The following is a 15716-nucleotide window of genomic DNA, read 5'->3' as shown; positions in this document are numbered from 1 at the left end:
GAACACTACATGGATATGGAACAGTGTCCGAGAAATTGTAATTTACATTTAATAAACCGCGAATCTGCGAAACGGATATCTCCAGTGAAATTCGATGAAATGATACAAATACTCCGTCGCTCTATTCTTTGACTTGAGTTCGTCATAAAGGCAAGCATCCAATCACCAAGAGGCCGGGTGCACTTCGACGGAGCCATTTACCCGCTACTCTATCCGGCGTTAGATTAAATCCGAGACCACGTGCTCGTGCGCACCGGAGCAGCTATTAAATTACCAGCTGGAAATTAACGATACTCCGTTTAAGAGTATTTTAATTAATCCGAGCGGTAATAAAGCTGGTGGAGCTTCCTCCGCATATTTTTTAGCGAGAGTAGCTTCGAGCGGTGGAGGTTTGCTTCGAGGATGGTCTCGGTCGGGGTCGCATGGGACTCAAGGCGTTTAATTAACCCCCCACCCACCCAACCACCCACCCACCGAGCATAATAAAGCAGCGCGCATAGTGGCGTTCCATTGGTACGCGCTTGGTAATCGGCCGCGGAACGCACAGGATTATCCGTCGTGCGCTACGCTTACTGGGATTTTAACGCCTTCCAATTACGACCAAGGCGGAGAACCCGTAAAACCTACGCTCAAACCGCGGTTTCAATCGTCTAAACGGTGGTTAAAGAACGACGCGCCCCTTTGGGAGTCGCGACGCTTGGGATTCGAAGGCTGGTATGCGGTGAGATTATGGGAATCGCGGATCTACCCCTGGTCGGGGTAATTTCAAGAGCGCAAAGAGATAATTGGTTGGCTGCGTTTGGTGAGGTCGTTTCCAGGATCATAAGAAGATTGTTGTTTTATAGGGGAATTATCATTTATATATGGGGTAGCATACGATTAATTATACAGGATGCTCTGAAAATTAGTCCGCACGATTTTTCAGACACCTCCGATGATTGGACAGAGACATGTTCCGAACACAAGACAATCGGTTTTCAGTGGATTGATGAAGGATCAAGGTCACTTGTATTTTTTATCATTTATAGAGTGGCATGCGATTAATTATACAGGGTGCTCTGAAAATTAGTCCGCACGATTTTTCAGACACCTCCGACGATTGGACAGAGACATGTTCCGAACACAAGACGATCGGTTTTCAGTCGATTGATGAAGGATCAAGGTCACTTGTATTTTTTATCATTTATAGGGTGGCATACGATTAATTATACAGGGTGCTCTGAAAATTAATCCGCACGATTTTTCAGATACCTCCGACGATTGGACAGAAACATGTTCCGAACACAAGACGATCGGTTTTCAGTGGATTGATGAAGGATCAAGGTCACTTGTATTTTTCATCATTTATAGGGTGGCATACGATTAATTATACAGGGTGCTCTGAAAATTAGTCCGCACGATTTTTCAGACACCTCCGATGATTGGACAGAGACATGTTCCGAACACAAGACGATCGGTTTTCAGTGGATTGATGAAGGATCAAGGTCACTTGTATTTTTTATCATTTATAGGGTGGCATACGATTAATTATACAGGGTGCTCTGAAAATTAGTCCGCACGATTTTTCAGACACCTCCGATGATTGGACAGAGACATGTTCCGAACACAAGACGATCGGTTTTCAGTGGATTGATGAAGGATCAAGGTCACTTGTATTTTTTAAAACGGAGAAATACATTATCTTTGTACAACATTCAATGGGTTTTTTTATTCTCTATAAAATAAGTGTTAGGGTGTTTGGGTTGCAAAATAATTTGTTTAGAAGATATTTTGATTTTAGTGTTGTAAATCTTATCGTATAAAAGACAAGAAAAGATAGTGTATCACCCAGTTATCGTTTTATGTTTTCCTTACCTTTTATGCGATAAGTTTTACATCAAAATTCAAATATCTTTTAGACTAATCATTTTTCTAAACACTTTTTTGTAGAAAATTAAAAAATGCATCGAGCGGGGTATGAAATATATAGCGTTACATAAAAATGGAAATGATCTTTACTGCCCATTGAAATGAAACTCTTTTTGGTATTCTTCATATTGCTATTCGTATTCGATTGAAAGTTGATTAACTTTCTTTCGAAACATTTTCTTGTCCAACTATTGGAAATGTCTGAAAGAATTCTGGCGACTGAGTTTTATTTATTTTATTACGAATCTGTTATTTGCTTTATATTTGTCCTATGATGAAAAATGTACTTAAATAAAATGAAATTTGCAAGGGTTCTCCAATAAATCTAACAAACAAGTGTTCTAATAATCACGATCAGCGTTGAAGACGCAAAAGATCGTCTTTCCAAAACAAAGAAAATTGGGTGAGAGTTAAAAATCACTTTCCTCGTATCTGCCTCATAATATCATAATCCGTCTTAAAATATAGTAAAACACTAAACCAGAATTTGTGAGAATTTAAAAATTTACGAGTAGATGTCCTAATTCACCGGCCGACAGTTTACGTACGTCGGTATATCACGTCGAAGGCACAAAAAATCGTCTTATCTAAATCAAGAAGAAAGAGTTAGAGTTAAATCCTCGACATATTCTTCCATTTCCCCCAATTTCCTCTAGCAATTGCGCAACTCGTCACGCACCAGACACAGTGAAACGACGTCATTAGTTTCTTCGTCGAGAGCGTTTCTTCTCATCCGTTTGGAACGCGAGAGACGGATCGCCGCGAGGTTCCTCGATAAATCGAGCAGACGGCGACGTTCTTAATAAATCACCGGGGCACGACGCCACGGGGCGACGTTGACCGCGTGTTTTCAGGTTCCCGTCGTATCGAACCGGACAACGCTCGCAACGCAGCCATCGACGATAAATTATCTCGCAACTGGCTGCGTGGACCGCGCGCGATTTCGCCCGAACAATCTGCGTGTCAGAACGATAATCCTTCCTTCGGCTGTAGACACGCGCGTAAATAATGAAATACGATTGCACGACGGTTTACGCTCTTCTTCGTTTGCTCTATCTCTTTCTTCCTCCAATCCATTGTATACTGAGAATTATTAAGTCCTCCACCTGAGTTAGTACACCTTCAGGAAGGGTAGTTTGTAAGTAGACTGCTAATTTCGATACATCCATGGCAAATTTAAGAGTGCAAATATGCACGCAACGCGCATGATACACAAAAGTGGAGTATTCGTTTCGAAGGTAAATCTCTGCTTAGATTCCATTTCTTTAGTTGTATTTATAAAAATATAAATATGCATAAATATTCGCAATCTATTTATAAGCTGCGAGTCTCTGTTTGCGCGTCAGATTTGGTATTTTCAGAGGTGTGGATATAATTTGAATATGTTGGGAAAAAGTCTCGCGTACTCTGGTTTATGTACTTTAGCGATTTCGATACTTTTCCAATTTTGGTATGACGTTAATAAAGCTTCGAGAGAAAAAAAAATAGAGAAAAAATAAATATAACGTGTTTTCAATATAAGAAGAATTTATCGAAAGAGCAGATAGTGTTCTGCTTTCTGCACTTCGGTAATTTTGATATTTTTCTAACTTTGATACAGTCTCCAGACGAAAAGATAGTTAGAATTCGATTTCTGATTTCAATACGCTCGTATAGCAAGAATATATCGAACAGAGGGATAGCGCTTCCGGTGTTTTAATAATTTCGATATTTTCCTAACTTTGATGTAGTGACAATAAAGTTTCAAGAAATGAAAGAAAGGTGGCGATAGATTTCAATTCAATAAGTTTCTGATTTCAATACAACGAAGATATCTCGATAGGGAGGGTAGCAGTACTCTATTTTCTCAGCTTTGGTGACTTCGATGTTTTTTTAACCTCGATAGAATGCCAATAGTGTCCTCGCAATAGAAAAAGTATAGTTGAAAGTCAGTACATTTCTGATCTCAATATAACAACGATACATCGCAAAAGCAGAATTTCAATACGCTTTATAATTTTCCAAAGAAAAATTATCATCAGACAGAAATGCAACATCCAAAAATGAGAATACCGCCCTAATTCCTGCTCCTTTGAGCACCGTGATATTCTTTTAGCTTCAATACGCTTCATAATTTCCAAAAAGCACGCATTTGTATCCTGTACGAGTATCCGCAGCCCTATTTTTAGCTCGCTCGATTCTTCGAGAGGCTTGTCCCTCTGCAACTCGCCAAATTGCACGAGAAACGGGGACACGACTACGCGAGAGGTGCGAGGAAATTTTAGTTCATCGAAAGAAACATTGTACGAACATGGTTTGCAGAGCATCGCGAAAAGCGAGCAGAATTTCACGCGGCGAGAGAGAGAGAGAGAGAGAAAGAGAGAAAGCGGAAAGGTGTATCGCAGCAAGTCGTATAAAGAGCTTCAAAGAGAAACAAAAAGCTAGAAACAGGGGCGAGGGGGCGGGGGTGTGCTAAAGGGTACAACGGGGCCAAAAGGGACGGAGCCATAAAGTGCGAAAGAGAGTGAAGTGTCGGGCCAGTGTTTCGACAGATATAAAAGGGGATCGAGATCGAAATGAAACAGCTCTCTAACGTTTTACGCTGCTTAAAAAACATCGGAGGAACGCGTGTTGTTCGGTGAAAAAATCTCGCATTCGAATTTAACAGTTCTTTAATCGGTCGCTTTCCAAGGAAAACGACAGTGGTCTTTCGAGCCTTCAAAATGAACTATACGCTATGAACGACAAAGTAATTTACACGAATCTAAACTCACTTGTTTCATTCTGTGGTTATTAAATTTTCACGGTTCAATGGAATTTGGATAATTCCAGCAATCGTAGTAAACAGACGCGACACGCCTCTCGCACCAACTATAAATAATGCAACATCGATCACCATCGCCGAGTTCAAACAGATCATGCTCTGGCAAATAAATTACAAGTGCGTCGAATCTGTGTTATTTGTTGTTGAAATAATATATTTATTGTTAAATACGCTTCGCCCCATCATTCTATCCGCTAAACAAACGCCACTCGCCCTGTCCAATTGCTATTCGTTTGAAAATACTCGTATGTAGGTGATAATTACAAACTCGTTAAATTCAACAAGAATTTCCTCGATCAATAAAATATCGAATCCAGTTTTGCATCCTGCGATGCCATGCCGTGGAACGGCGAGCGGTAGAAAGGGAAAAGGGACGAAAGGGGAAAGGGAGGAAGCATAAAACGACCTACAAAGATACACGGGGCAAAATTGTCCGCGCGATAGGAGAGTGAGGTAGATGGTACGTGGCGAGTAAAAAAAAACCCTCGTACGTCACTCGTTATCGTTAGTTTTAGGAGGCCGTGTAAAATCGGAACTTCGCCAAGAAGCTGGTCGGCGCTCGTTTGCGTTCCACCCTCGTTCCTGCACCCCGAAGCACATCGTCCACGGCTACCTGCGGCCGTGATACGGGCTGAGTTGCTCGCGTGTAGAGGGTGTTTCACGAATCTGGAACCTTTCGTGCACGGTTTCGTATGGTAGAGAATTTGTTAAATGTCATTCGAAGATCAAGAGAAAAACATGATTAAATTTTTATTGATTGACAATGTACTAAATTTTAAAATTGTTTCTATGTAAAAAAGAAAAGAAGAAACAGGGCGTGTGGCTATTTTTAAATTATTTTGTTCTTTGCCCAGAGTCTTCGTTTAGAGCGAAAGTTTGAAGATTTATAGTTTCTTTTCTAATAGATCTTTCTTTAAATATTCTCGATGACGTCATTAGAATGCTCGTATATAAAATCTTAAATATAAACTTGTTAATTGTATCATGATTAATTTATCACGACTCATTAGCTAGACCATCGAAGTTTATATTCGTCAATATCTCTTTAATTTTAGACTCTGTAACTTTGTTGTTTATGTAACTAAAATTTATGTAGACTGTGTAACTGATCGGTCGATCAATTTTATGTACAACGAGATAATGTAAAGGCGCCCTTAATGGCATACTCGTCGAGATATCGTCGAGATATAAAATCGATATTTAACAGGGTTGCGCATAACATGAAACAAGCGGTACAACGAAGCGCAGCACGGTGATATACATATAGAAGGTACATGGGAAAATGGAAAAAGTGCACGTGCGCCGGGGAACTGGGTTATCGGGGGATTTCGGCAGAAATTTCTGATGCCGTTTCTCCGCGCTTGCTCGATAATCTTCGATCCACTTTACATTTATATTATCGTGGATCGTGCCGGAACGATAAATCTGGATCGAAAGTATCACGAAATTCGTCCAAGTTAAATCGATTCATCGACTAAGAAAAAGAGAAAAAGAAGACAGTTACTTTAGGATCTTCCTAAACTTTGACGAAACTAGTAACATAATGTACTTCGCTTCACTACGTTTCAACGATTATATGAAAGCTATCGTTCCCGATCGACGAATTTGGTCTAAAAACTTGAGTTCGACGCTTCGACGCCTCGAGGACGAAAAAAATTAAAAGGTACGAGCAAGTTCTCTCGTGGAAAATTCTTCTACAGAAAATTCTACAATGAAATGAATTTTAGCCTTGAGTTAGTAATTTTACATCCGTTAACGTCTCACTTTTATTATTCTATGTCTATGATTATGGTAATATTCTGTATTATTTTGTTAACTTCGTCAAATTATAAAAATATACTGCTTATTGCAGCATATTTCCTTTATTATTAGGTTGTCCGAAAAGTTTCTTTCGTTTTATAAGGAAATAATACACGCACAATATTTATCGTTTTATATTAGTTTATTGAATTATGCACGAACATAATAATAGAAATGGAACGAAATGGATCGTACCTAATTCAATAAAATAATACAAAACAGAAATTGTTGCTCATCTATTATCACCTTATGAAACGAAAAAAACTTTTCGGACAACCTAATACACAGGTACTAAAACTTTGCAAAATATGGGAATACAAGCACATGGTAGATTCGTGGCAATATTTTTAAGAAAAATAGTATAAAATAACGTAGGATATTATTATCCTATATTTTATATTATTCTATAAACCTGTACAATTAAAAATATTCTCACTTACACCTTCTTTCCCCCTAAAATCCTCTGTTTCTCATTCATTACTGCCTCTCCTGCCAAATTCAAAGCTCGCTAAATCCTTAAACAACAATTCCCTTAACAGTTAACCAAAGCCTCCTCCAAACCACATTGCTCCCGCTCGGATTCTTGGTAGCAGATGACGCAAAACGCGAGACAAGACCGTGATATGCCCGCAAAATCACCGGCGGGATTTACGGCCGGCCGCGATTAATAATTAGGCTGTACGTATGCGAGAACACGCCCGTACGTACGGATTCGATACGTGTAACGCGAAAGTACGGTCCTTAAACCGACCGAGTACGAGTTACCGTTCTCGTAATCCCGACGGCAATACATCACGGGCCAAGCTTAGACTTGTGCCACGCGCGAACGCTCGCGGATACGCGGACACGCGCGGATACCGAGCCAGCGTTAACCGTTTTCCTGGTGTATTCCACCGTGGAAACGAACAGACCTGAACGAACGAAGCAAGAGAACGAGAGAGAGATTCTGCGGTATTATTAATTCGCCCTGTAGAAACGACCCAGTTGCACGGAATTGTTATTTTACGGCCGGCATAAAGATTAGGTGAAATTAGCCCGGATGATTTAGCACCGGATCTTTTCAGCCGTTTCGCGGGGTATACGGGGTAGATTAGAGGTAGAAACGCGTATCGGCTTGAGCTAGTAATGAGCCGGTAGGAGAGTGCGTCGTTAAGTTGGTTACCTTCTTTCGAGATGGATTTCCGCGGTGGTTCAGACACCATTGCAAGATACCTTTGCTCGAGAGCGAAACGCGTAATCCGTGGATATTTTCGGAAGTGGGGAAAATTAACGAGACTGTGGAATTATTTGAAATTGAGATATCAACTGGTGAAAGTAGAAGCAACTTTCTAGTTTAATTTTGGTGCAGGTATTTCTGGTTTGAAGCAAGGTTCAGGGCAATTGAGTACAGTTGGTTCTTGGTCTTTATCTGTAGGAAAGGAAATGTTCATTAGAGGTGAAATAGATTCTTTGGTGAGACGTGGAATTTTAATTGATCGAGAAATTGGCTATCTACACAGGCTCACGGATGTATTCGAATATTTCGCAGCTGCAGTTTTTCGCTGTACTATCTTCGCTATTTTGTAAACTAGGAAAGATGAGTTTAAGCTATGTGAAATTTCATATTATTGTTTAGAGTTGGGGCTTAAAAGAATTGAATATTTCTTGCACTCTGACAGTAAGTAGAATTTTCATTGTAATTTAATAATTTCTATTCTTTGTACCAATGACAAATATCTAAGTTGGTTGACTACATTCTTTTAAAAAATAAAAATAGAACCGTTAAAAACTAGTTTTGTAAATACATATATTATATACGTTATACGAAACATTTTAAAATTTCGTTAACACTTCTACAGGATTTATGAATCAATATACATCTTCTTTAGAATGTGCGTGAAGGATAATACTTGATAAACTGTCTTAACTCTCTCTCTCTCTCTTTCTTATTAAAAGAGTAGAAAATAGGATACAAGAAAACAAAATAACAGATAGCTGGAAACAAATTATAGAGCTATCGAAGCTAACGCAATCCCCTGCTCGTCGATGAACCAGCCGCGATAAACTTCCATTTCGATGGACGTCGGTCGTTTTAACGAGCCACGGGGGATGCAGAGCCGACGGGAATTCGACTCACGGAAGTCAGCCGCCGTGCTGGCTTCCGCGTCGATAAATGCCGGCCCTGATGGTCGCCCGTGAATCTGGAACGCGAACTTTCCGCTTAATACTCGGCAGGAGCCTCCAGTTCGAACCTCGTCTCATCGATCTCTATCGTTCTCCATAGTCGAATCCCAACTATCGAATCCCAACTATCGAATCCCAACTATCAAATCCCTTAATAAGATCAACATCCTTGGCGGACGCTGTTGATAGCCAGTTAGGCTTTCAGTGACTGTTCTATTACTGAATACAGACTCATAGCCGAATGGCGGGATAATCAAAGTAAGTGGAATTGGTCCATGGCTTGGAGATTGGTCCATACGTAAACTAGTTGTGGTTCGACTCAGGGTTGCATACAAAATAGTCGCGATGGGAGCCCCGCACGCGAAGTGGTCGCAATTTGAACAGCCTCTCCGCAAAGTAGTTACAGTCCGTACGCTACCAGACACGACGTCCTCGACGGAGCGTAATATTGGACAGCAACTAGTCCCAGGATGAAACGAAATTCGAGGCGGCTGTGCTTATAAATGATGCGGCTGTTACGGAGAGACTAAGAATCGGAGACCAACAATTGAACGATTCGATGTATATTAATCGTTTGTCGCAAGCAGCGCGATCGCGCTGTTTAGATTTTGTGTCTAGAAAATTCCCAGTACATTTGAACGCTACGGACGACCGATGATATTTTGTATTTCATTGTTATCTTCTCAATAATTTTTATTGAACAAAACTTGGAATGTTTATAAACTAATAGCATGACTAATACTGTGACAAATATGACGAGCGCTATTGCACCGTTTGTTTCTCTTCGCAATCGATTAAGACAAGCGCTGGGACTCAAACGGTTAACGTAGCGTTCGAGTCGCGTAAAGTACATCCAGAGATTATGATACAACCAACGAACATCTCTAGTAAAAGAATGTCAGAAGTATAATAAAAAGTATACTAAAAAGCTAAGTCCAAAGTGGAATCTCGAGCCGAGGTCGATTTCAAGTAGTCGTTTCCATTCGTGATCAGACACGACTGCTTGTACGCACACCGCGTAATCAACGATACCATGGAACGACCCTTAACCTTCAATTCCCCTTATTTAGCCATACGGAAGACACTTTATCGGATAAAAAAACGCATTCACGAAAAATGATCTCCCACGTTTAAAGGATATATAGAGGCATGTTGGCTTGCGCTACATGTGTGATACTCTCAGCGAGGGTTTCGCCAAAGGGAGACGCGAACGGTGTATCACGGGATGCTCGTTAAACCACACTTAACGAACTTGCTGGTAGGCCTCGCGACGAAAGTTAAACGAGCGAGACAAGCGAACGCGACAGATGTGTGCTCGAAATCGCGCTCATTTTAAGTCGATTTCTCAGGGGAATCGTGACACTTACCACAGACAATCTCTTTCTCTTTGTCGCAATTCGAGTTTGAATCCCGGCAAACCCGGTTTATTCTGGCTTTCTAATGGATGTTGAAAAGGATCATTTCTTCGATTGTCTCCGCGAAGAACTGGATACAATCTAGAAAGCGGTCTCGGGAGAGCAAGTTGGAGAACTTGCTCGTTGTCGAGTTTACACGATTTCAGTTATTCATTTACGTTACGAAACTTGTTTAGGAGAATTCTTCTGCCCTAATAACGATAACGCGTCGGCGCTATAGTAAACGAAACATCTTCTCGAAATCGGCTTGTATGTCGCTGATTAATTACGATTTTCTCGAGCGGATTGCCAATTTGATGGAGTCGCAGAGTTTACGCGTTTTCTGTCGCAAGAGGCGCGTCGATAATCTGCCCTAGAATCCGACGAATGGGCACGCGGGAGTAATTAGCATCGCCCGCCATCGGAACAATCTCGATCGTCCAGCGATCAAGATCGCTGGAGTAGCCGGGCTCCTTGAATAATCGAAACGCTATTCCAGTCGCGAAACTATCACGATAAACACGACAATCCACGACCCTGTTCCTCGCGGTAAATTGCCAAAGGCATCTTATTGTTAGACAGAGAATAATTTATGAGCCCGTGCGCGACGTTTCCGAGATGGCTAGCGATGCTGATGGACGTGTTTCACTTGGTATGACGTACCGAGGACGGAGATGGCTACGTTCGGATGCTTTGCATATCGTTGCAAATGAACTGTGTTTTCGAAAGCTCCTGGAAATACTCCAACAGATGCGACTGTATTACGCCATCGTAAGCAAAGCTACAAGTAAAGTAGATACCAATCCAAAAACAGAATACTTTAATGCTGTAGGATTTCAACATTACAACTACCGGCATAACTTCATTTTTTATAATCTCTCGTTTCTATTGCGTAAGTACACGATCAATATTCAAGAGCCACTACTAAGAATTCTTAAAATTTAATTACCCTAACCAACATCAGTATCGAACAAGTTGAATAAAAGCCCAATAATTCGCACTCCATTTGTTGTAAAATATAAACTCGCGTCTGAATCGTGCTATACAGAGTTGAAAGCATTTTTACTTCTTTTTCCAGGAATCTAACCAATTCGCCATCGAGCTTTATTCTTTCCACCCATATAAACCAGCACTAGTCCAAACATAAAGACAACGCGTTCCCAGGTCGTAAAAATAGACAGCTTAGTCGCGTTTATCGGCAGAGGCGAAAGCCTGATACGCCTGGTGGTTTAAGCTTCCTCCGACAGACGAACGTCCTAATGCAACCCCCATTAGATGGTGTTATGTCGTCAAGCAGTTCAATGACGGCCGTTCCGACCGATACGCTGCGCTGCAAACGCGTTTTCCCCAAGCGCTAATGATCGCGGGTCAACGCCGAGGCCGGCGACTCATGCTTTTAAGTAGTAAAGTTTGGTAATTGTCGGCCGCCGGCTGGCGCAACGCGCGGCCGTTATCGAGTCGAAGAGCCGCGGAACGACCGGTGTCGCTTCTGGATCGAATTACACTCTCGTTTCCGGCGGAAACGTGAGCTCAGAGACATGCAGTTATTGCTTTCGTTCGATGGACTATTCGATAAATGGAAAGAAAGCTCTCAACGTTCACCATCCGAACTCGCGTTTGGTAAATTCGAGCTTACGTGGTATCCGATTTTGAAGTTGATTAAAACATTTCCTACTATTGCATCAAAATGTATGGCTTGCTCCCAAAGTTGTTCTTTTTTTTTAGAAATGTTTTTATTTTAACCATTATCTCTCTTGAATATATATATATATATATATATATATATATATATATATATATATATATATATATATTATCATCTACTTTTTTTGTTTTTCTAATTAAAGACTAAAGAAAAAGAACATGATGAGTCACATGTCCTATTTTCTACACAGAAATAGTTTCAAAATTCAGTGCTTTTTAGATCGATGATAAGAATATTATCAAAATTGTTATTTTATTTGGTGTTAGTTTACATGTATATTTTTGTTGCTTTCAAAATTTGTTGAATATTGCTGATCATAAGGTTGAAATATTATTTCTATCTTAATAATTATATCTTTCGCTTCTACAAAAATTCGTCAACTTATCTTGTGTTTTCCAGTGAATGTATGGAAATTTGTAAATATTTGAGCTGATAGAAATTGATGGATAGATAAATAATGGCGATTGTTTCAATAGAATTGAATTATTAGTGCAATATTAGAATCATATTACTAATTTAGAAATCAATAATTGCGCACTCGAATCGTTCTGTTTTTGCTTTTCAATCATATTCCAGCAATTATATCAATAAGCCAATTTGCATTCGCTTGTTTAGCATGGGCAGTGATGTAAACCAATGATGAATTTAGCTATTTTTAATAATAAATAATTAAATATGCAAATAAATTAACACTAACAGCGATATATAATTATTCCTGCATTATACCAATATATTATTAAACGCGGACAAGTGTCCAGAATATGAATGATTGAACAAGTACCAACTAAAATATGTATATTATGTTGTATATAATATACAGAGCGTCTCACCTGATATTGACATCTTGATTTACGTCACTATTATTTATCCGCAGCGAAAAATGTTTCAGGTAAAAAGTCGCATGGCTGGAAGTAAATATTTTAACTTTTATTTCGTAAAACTTATCGTATAAAAAACAAGAAAAACAAATTTGTATCTTTTTACTTGTACTTTTGTGAGTAGTAGTGCCCTACGTCTTTTATTGTCTTTCATGTTGTAAGTTTTACAAGATAAAAGACAAAGTATCTACTGAACCAACAGTTTGTCGACATAAGTAGAGTAATCTTTTATAGAAAATCTCGAGCTGCATCGATTAATGTATTAAAAAAATAAATGATCCATTAAAAAAAAAAACGAAGTCGGCCTTCACATTATCTTTACACGCCCACCTACAGAAAAGCTAATAACATCAGAATATAGCCGCCTTAAAACCGTTCAACTTTTATCTGAAACATTTTTCACTGCGAATAATAATAATGACGTAAATCAAGATGTCAATACCAGGTGAGACGCTCTGTATGTTATATTATATTTATGTACATCTAGCTACTTCTAGATTATCCAGAAATTAAGTGAACTCTGTTGGAAGAGTATTTAGTCTGCAAATAAAATTAGTAATTTTGTTTCAATTAGCACTTCTGAGATTCTGGAGAATCGGGTCACCGAATCGACGTGACTGGTAAAGCAAATTCCATTTTGTAGGATAGTAAATTTCGTTTATGGGAAGCGACGATTTGCTACGGGAAATTTATGGTCTACGTCTTACGTTTTGGGAAAAAAGTGTATATTTGTTTTAGCATTTTTATGATCTCCATTCTTTTTTCTTATTTCGGATTTATGATGTTTTAAGACGTAGAATATGGGACACGTGTTCGAGAAAATTGGTAGCTTGATTTGGAGTAGAGGAGGATTCACGAGGCGGATTGTGGGATATGGTTCAATAAATATTCGACACTGTATGTGGGAAAAGACTTATGAAAGATGTGCTATAAAAAAATGTTGGATATAAAATGTGGAGTATGTGAACAACGTGAAAAGTAGAACAAAGATTAAATTTGAGTATAAAGTATGAAAAATACAGAGTATTGTTTTGTGGGATACACGTTATAGGATGTGGAATGTGAAAAATGAAACGTAGAAATTTTTTGATTTACCTTTACACGAGGAATCGTCTCCTTTCCGATAGCATCGCAATTTCAGGAACATCCGTATAACTTCCGTATCATTCGGTCGACAAATTTAAAGGAACGCGAACATCTACGAAGGAATAGATGAAACTTTTAACGATCAGTTTATAAACCGATTATGATCGGTGACGACGATCGGCGAATAATTGACTGGAAACTGTCCGCCCGACGATGTTCGTCGTCCAATTAATCCCTGGTGGCTTCAATTACGCGCTGATTGATCAGAAGGAAAGCGCATTAAAGTTGCAACCGTTTAGATGGAAATCCTTCGATTCCCGTAGCTTCGACTCTCCCGATGCTTGTAATTTTTAAAGGGCTTCGGTTTGGGAAATTAAGAGAAATGATTCCGTATCGTTTGCAAGGACTAGGGTTGGTAAGGTCGATCGACCTTATTAAAATTCTATTTCAGATAAGCGAAAATTGTCCCGCATTCTTTTTAATCCAATTGTCTCATTGGTTTCAATTTACTGGCTTTCGATTCACTCAATTTATTCGATTTGGATTCTGAAGTGAATATTACATTATGCAGTTTGCATATTGTTTATATATTACATTTTATTCATTTGATTTATTTACAGAAAGTCAATAATAAGGAAAAGTTAATATAAGAGAATCAATATTCTTTAGATATGCGAGTCTTTCTTGGATAATTTTTTCTGTCGTTGCGCCTCTTACAATATACACTACGAGATATTATCTTCGTGTACAATAATTTCCTAGCAATTACATTTTCTAGAGATGGTAACTCAGTAATTTTCGCAGACAAGTTATTCATTCGGCCCGTATGAACGAATCTCTCAAACGAGAATGCACCGGCTATGACACCGCGGAATGGAACGAAACGGAAAGCAACGACAAGTTTCTACAAACCGTAATTCTCTCGTGACTCGACGACCCCGAGGTGATAATTTTCAGAGAGAGGATCTCGCTGTTCAACAATTAGTTTGTTTCAGTTCCACAGCAAGACGGTGGGAATTAACGAGCAATTAATATGAATCTTCAAGACTCTGGGTTCCCATCGTTCGTCTCGTTAGAAGCCTTTTCCTTTGAGCGTCGTTCATGTTTGTTCGATTGCTTTCGTTCCATCATTGTTGATTTTATCCTACGGTATCTCTCTCTTTCGACGATCCTCGTGTTTGCCTTGCTCCTAGCTGCTTCCAGCTTCTCACTGTCTTTCGTGTCGTTACACTCCCTTCTATCAATTTATTTCATTTTTGTTTCTTCCGAATCAATATATCTTCCTTCTACCTTATTTATTTTCCCTCGTTTCATTTTACGTTTGTCCTGCCTCTTCTTCTTTACTTAGCGTGCCTACCCTTTCTCTTTTGTTTCGACAGGAATCTCTCCATTTTCAATCTACTGCAGAAGTTTTGCCGGCAAGCGTATCGCCTCGGACGGCCGAGCAAACTCCTCAAAGCCCGATTTCTCTGCAGCGAAGTTGTCAATGCCGACACCTTAACGCTGTTTCGTCGTCGTGTTCCCAAATCCTGTTGTCTTCCCCTTCTTCTCTTTCCTCGACTGCTCCCATTATCGTGATTTAATGTGCTCCAGATCGAATATCCAGAGACTGCCAGTGTGCAACACGTTGCATCAGTATGCGGACAAGTTGCATGCCGAACTGCTAATCGTTCGACGACCATCTACGGCGCTATGCGACTGCGTTGGTAGTGGATCTTCCCTGGTGAAGTGCATTTCGACTGGTTCAGTTTGTAGATACAATAGCTTGATTCTGATAGTTGACTTTGGAACAACTTTACCTTTGTCCATTGCTGTTCTATCTTTTTCTAAAAGAAATCCTGTTCAACGAGTCTTGTTGAGGAAATTGGAGAATTTGTAAGGATTTTAATAACAGGAAGTCTTATATCGACTCGGTAATGAATTGACAAAAGCTATTATTTTTCGTGATGAGTACAACTGTTTGCATACATAGAGGTTTG

At 39.6% G+C, this 15716-nt stretch overlaps 1 protein-coding gene across 3 annotated transcripts in view; it reads left to right on the top strand.

Moving 5' to 3' along the window:
• The window catches only part of Syn1 (Syntrophin-like 1), a 349107-nt gene that overhangs the window by 292259 nt on the left and 41132 nt on the right, over window positions 1-15716 (top strand). The window lies entirely within an intron of this gene.

The sequence above is a fragment of the Bombus vancouverensis genome, chromosome 5 (genome assembly GCF_051014615.1).
Source record: "Bombus vancouverensis nearcticus chromosome 5, iyBomVanc1_principal, whole genome shotgun sequence".
Taxonomy (NCBI): Eukaryota; Metazoa; Arthropoda; class Insecta; order Hymenoptera; family Apidae; genus Bombus; species Bombus vancouverensis.
Note: the sequence above shows the minus strand (reverse complement) of the source record. Positions and strands in the feature narration are given on the sequence as shown.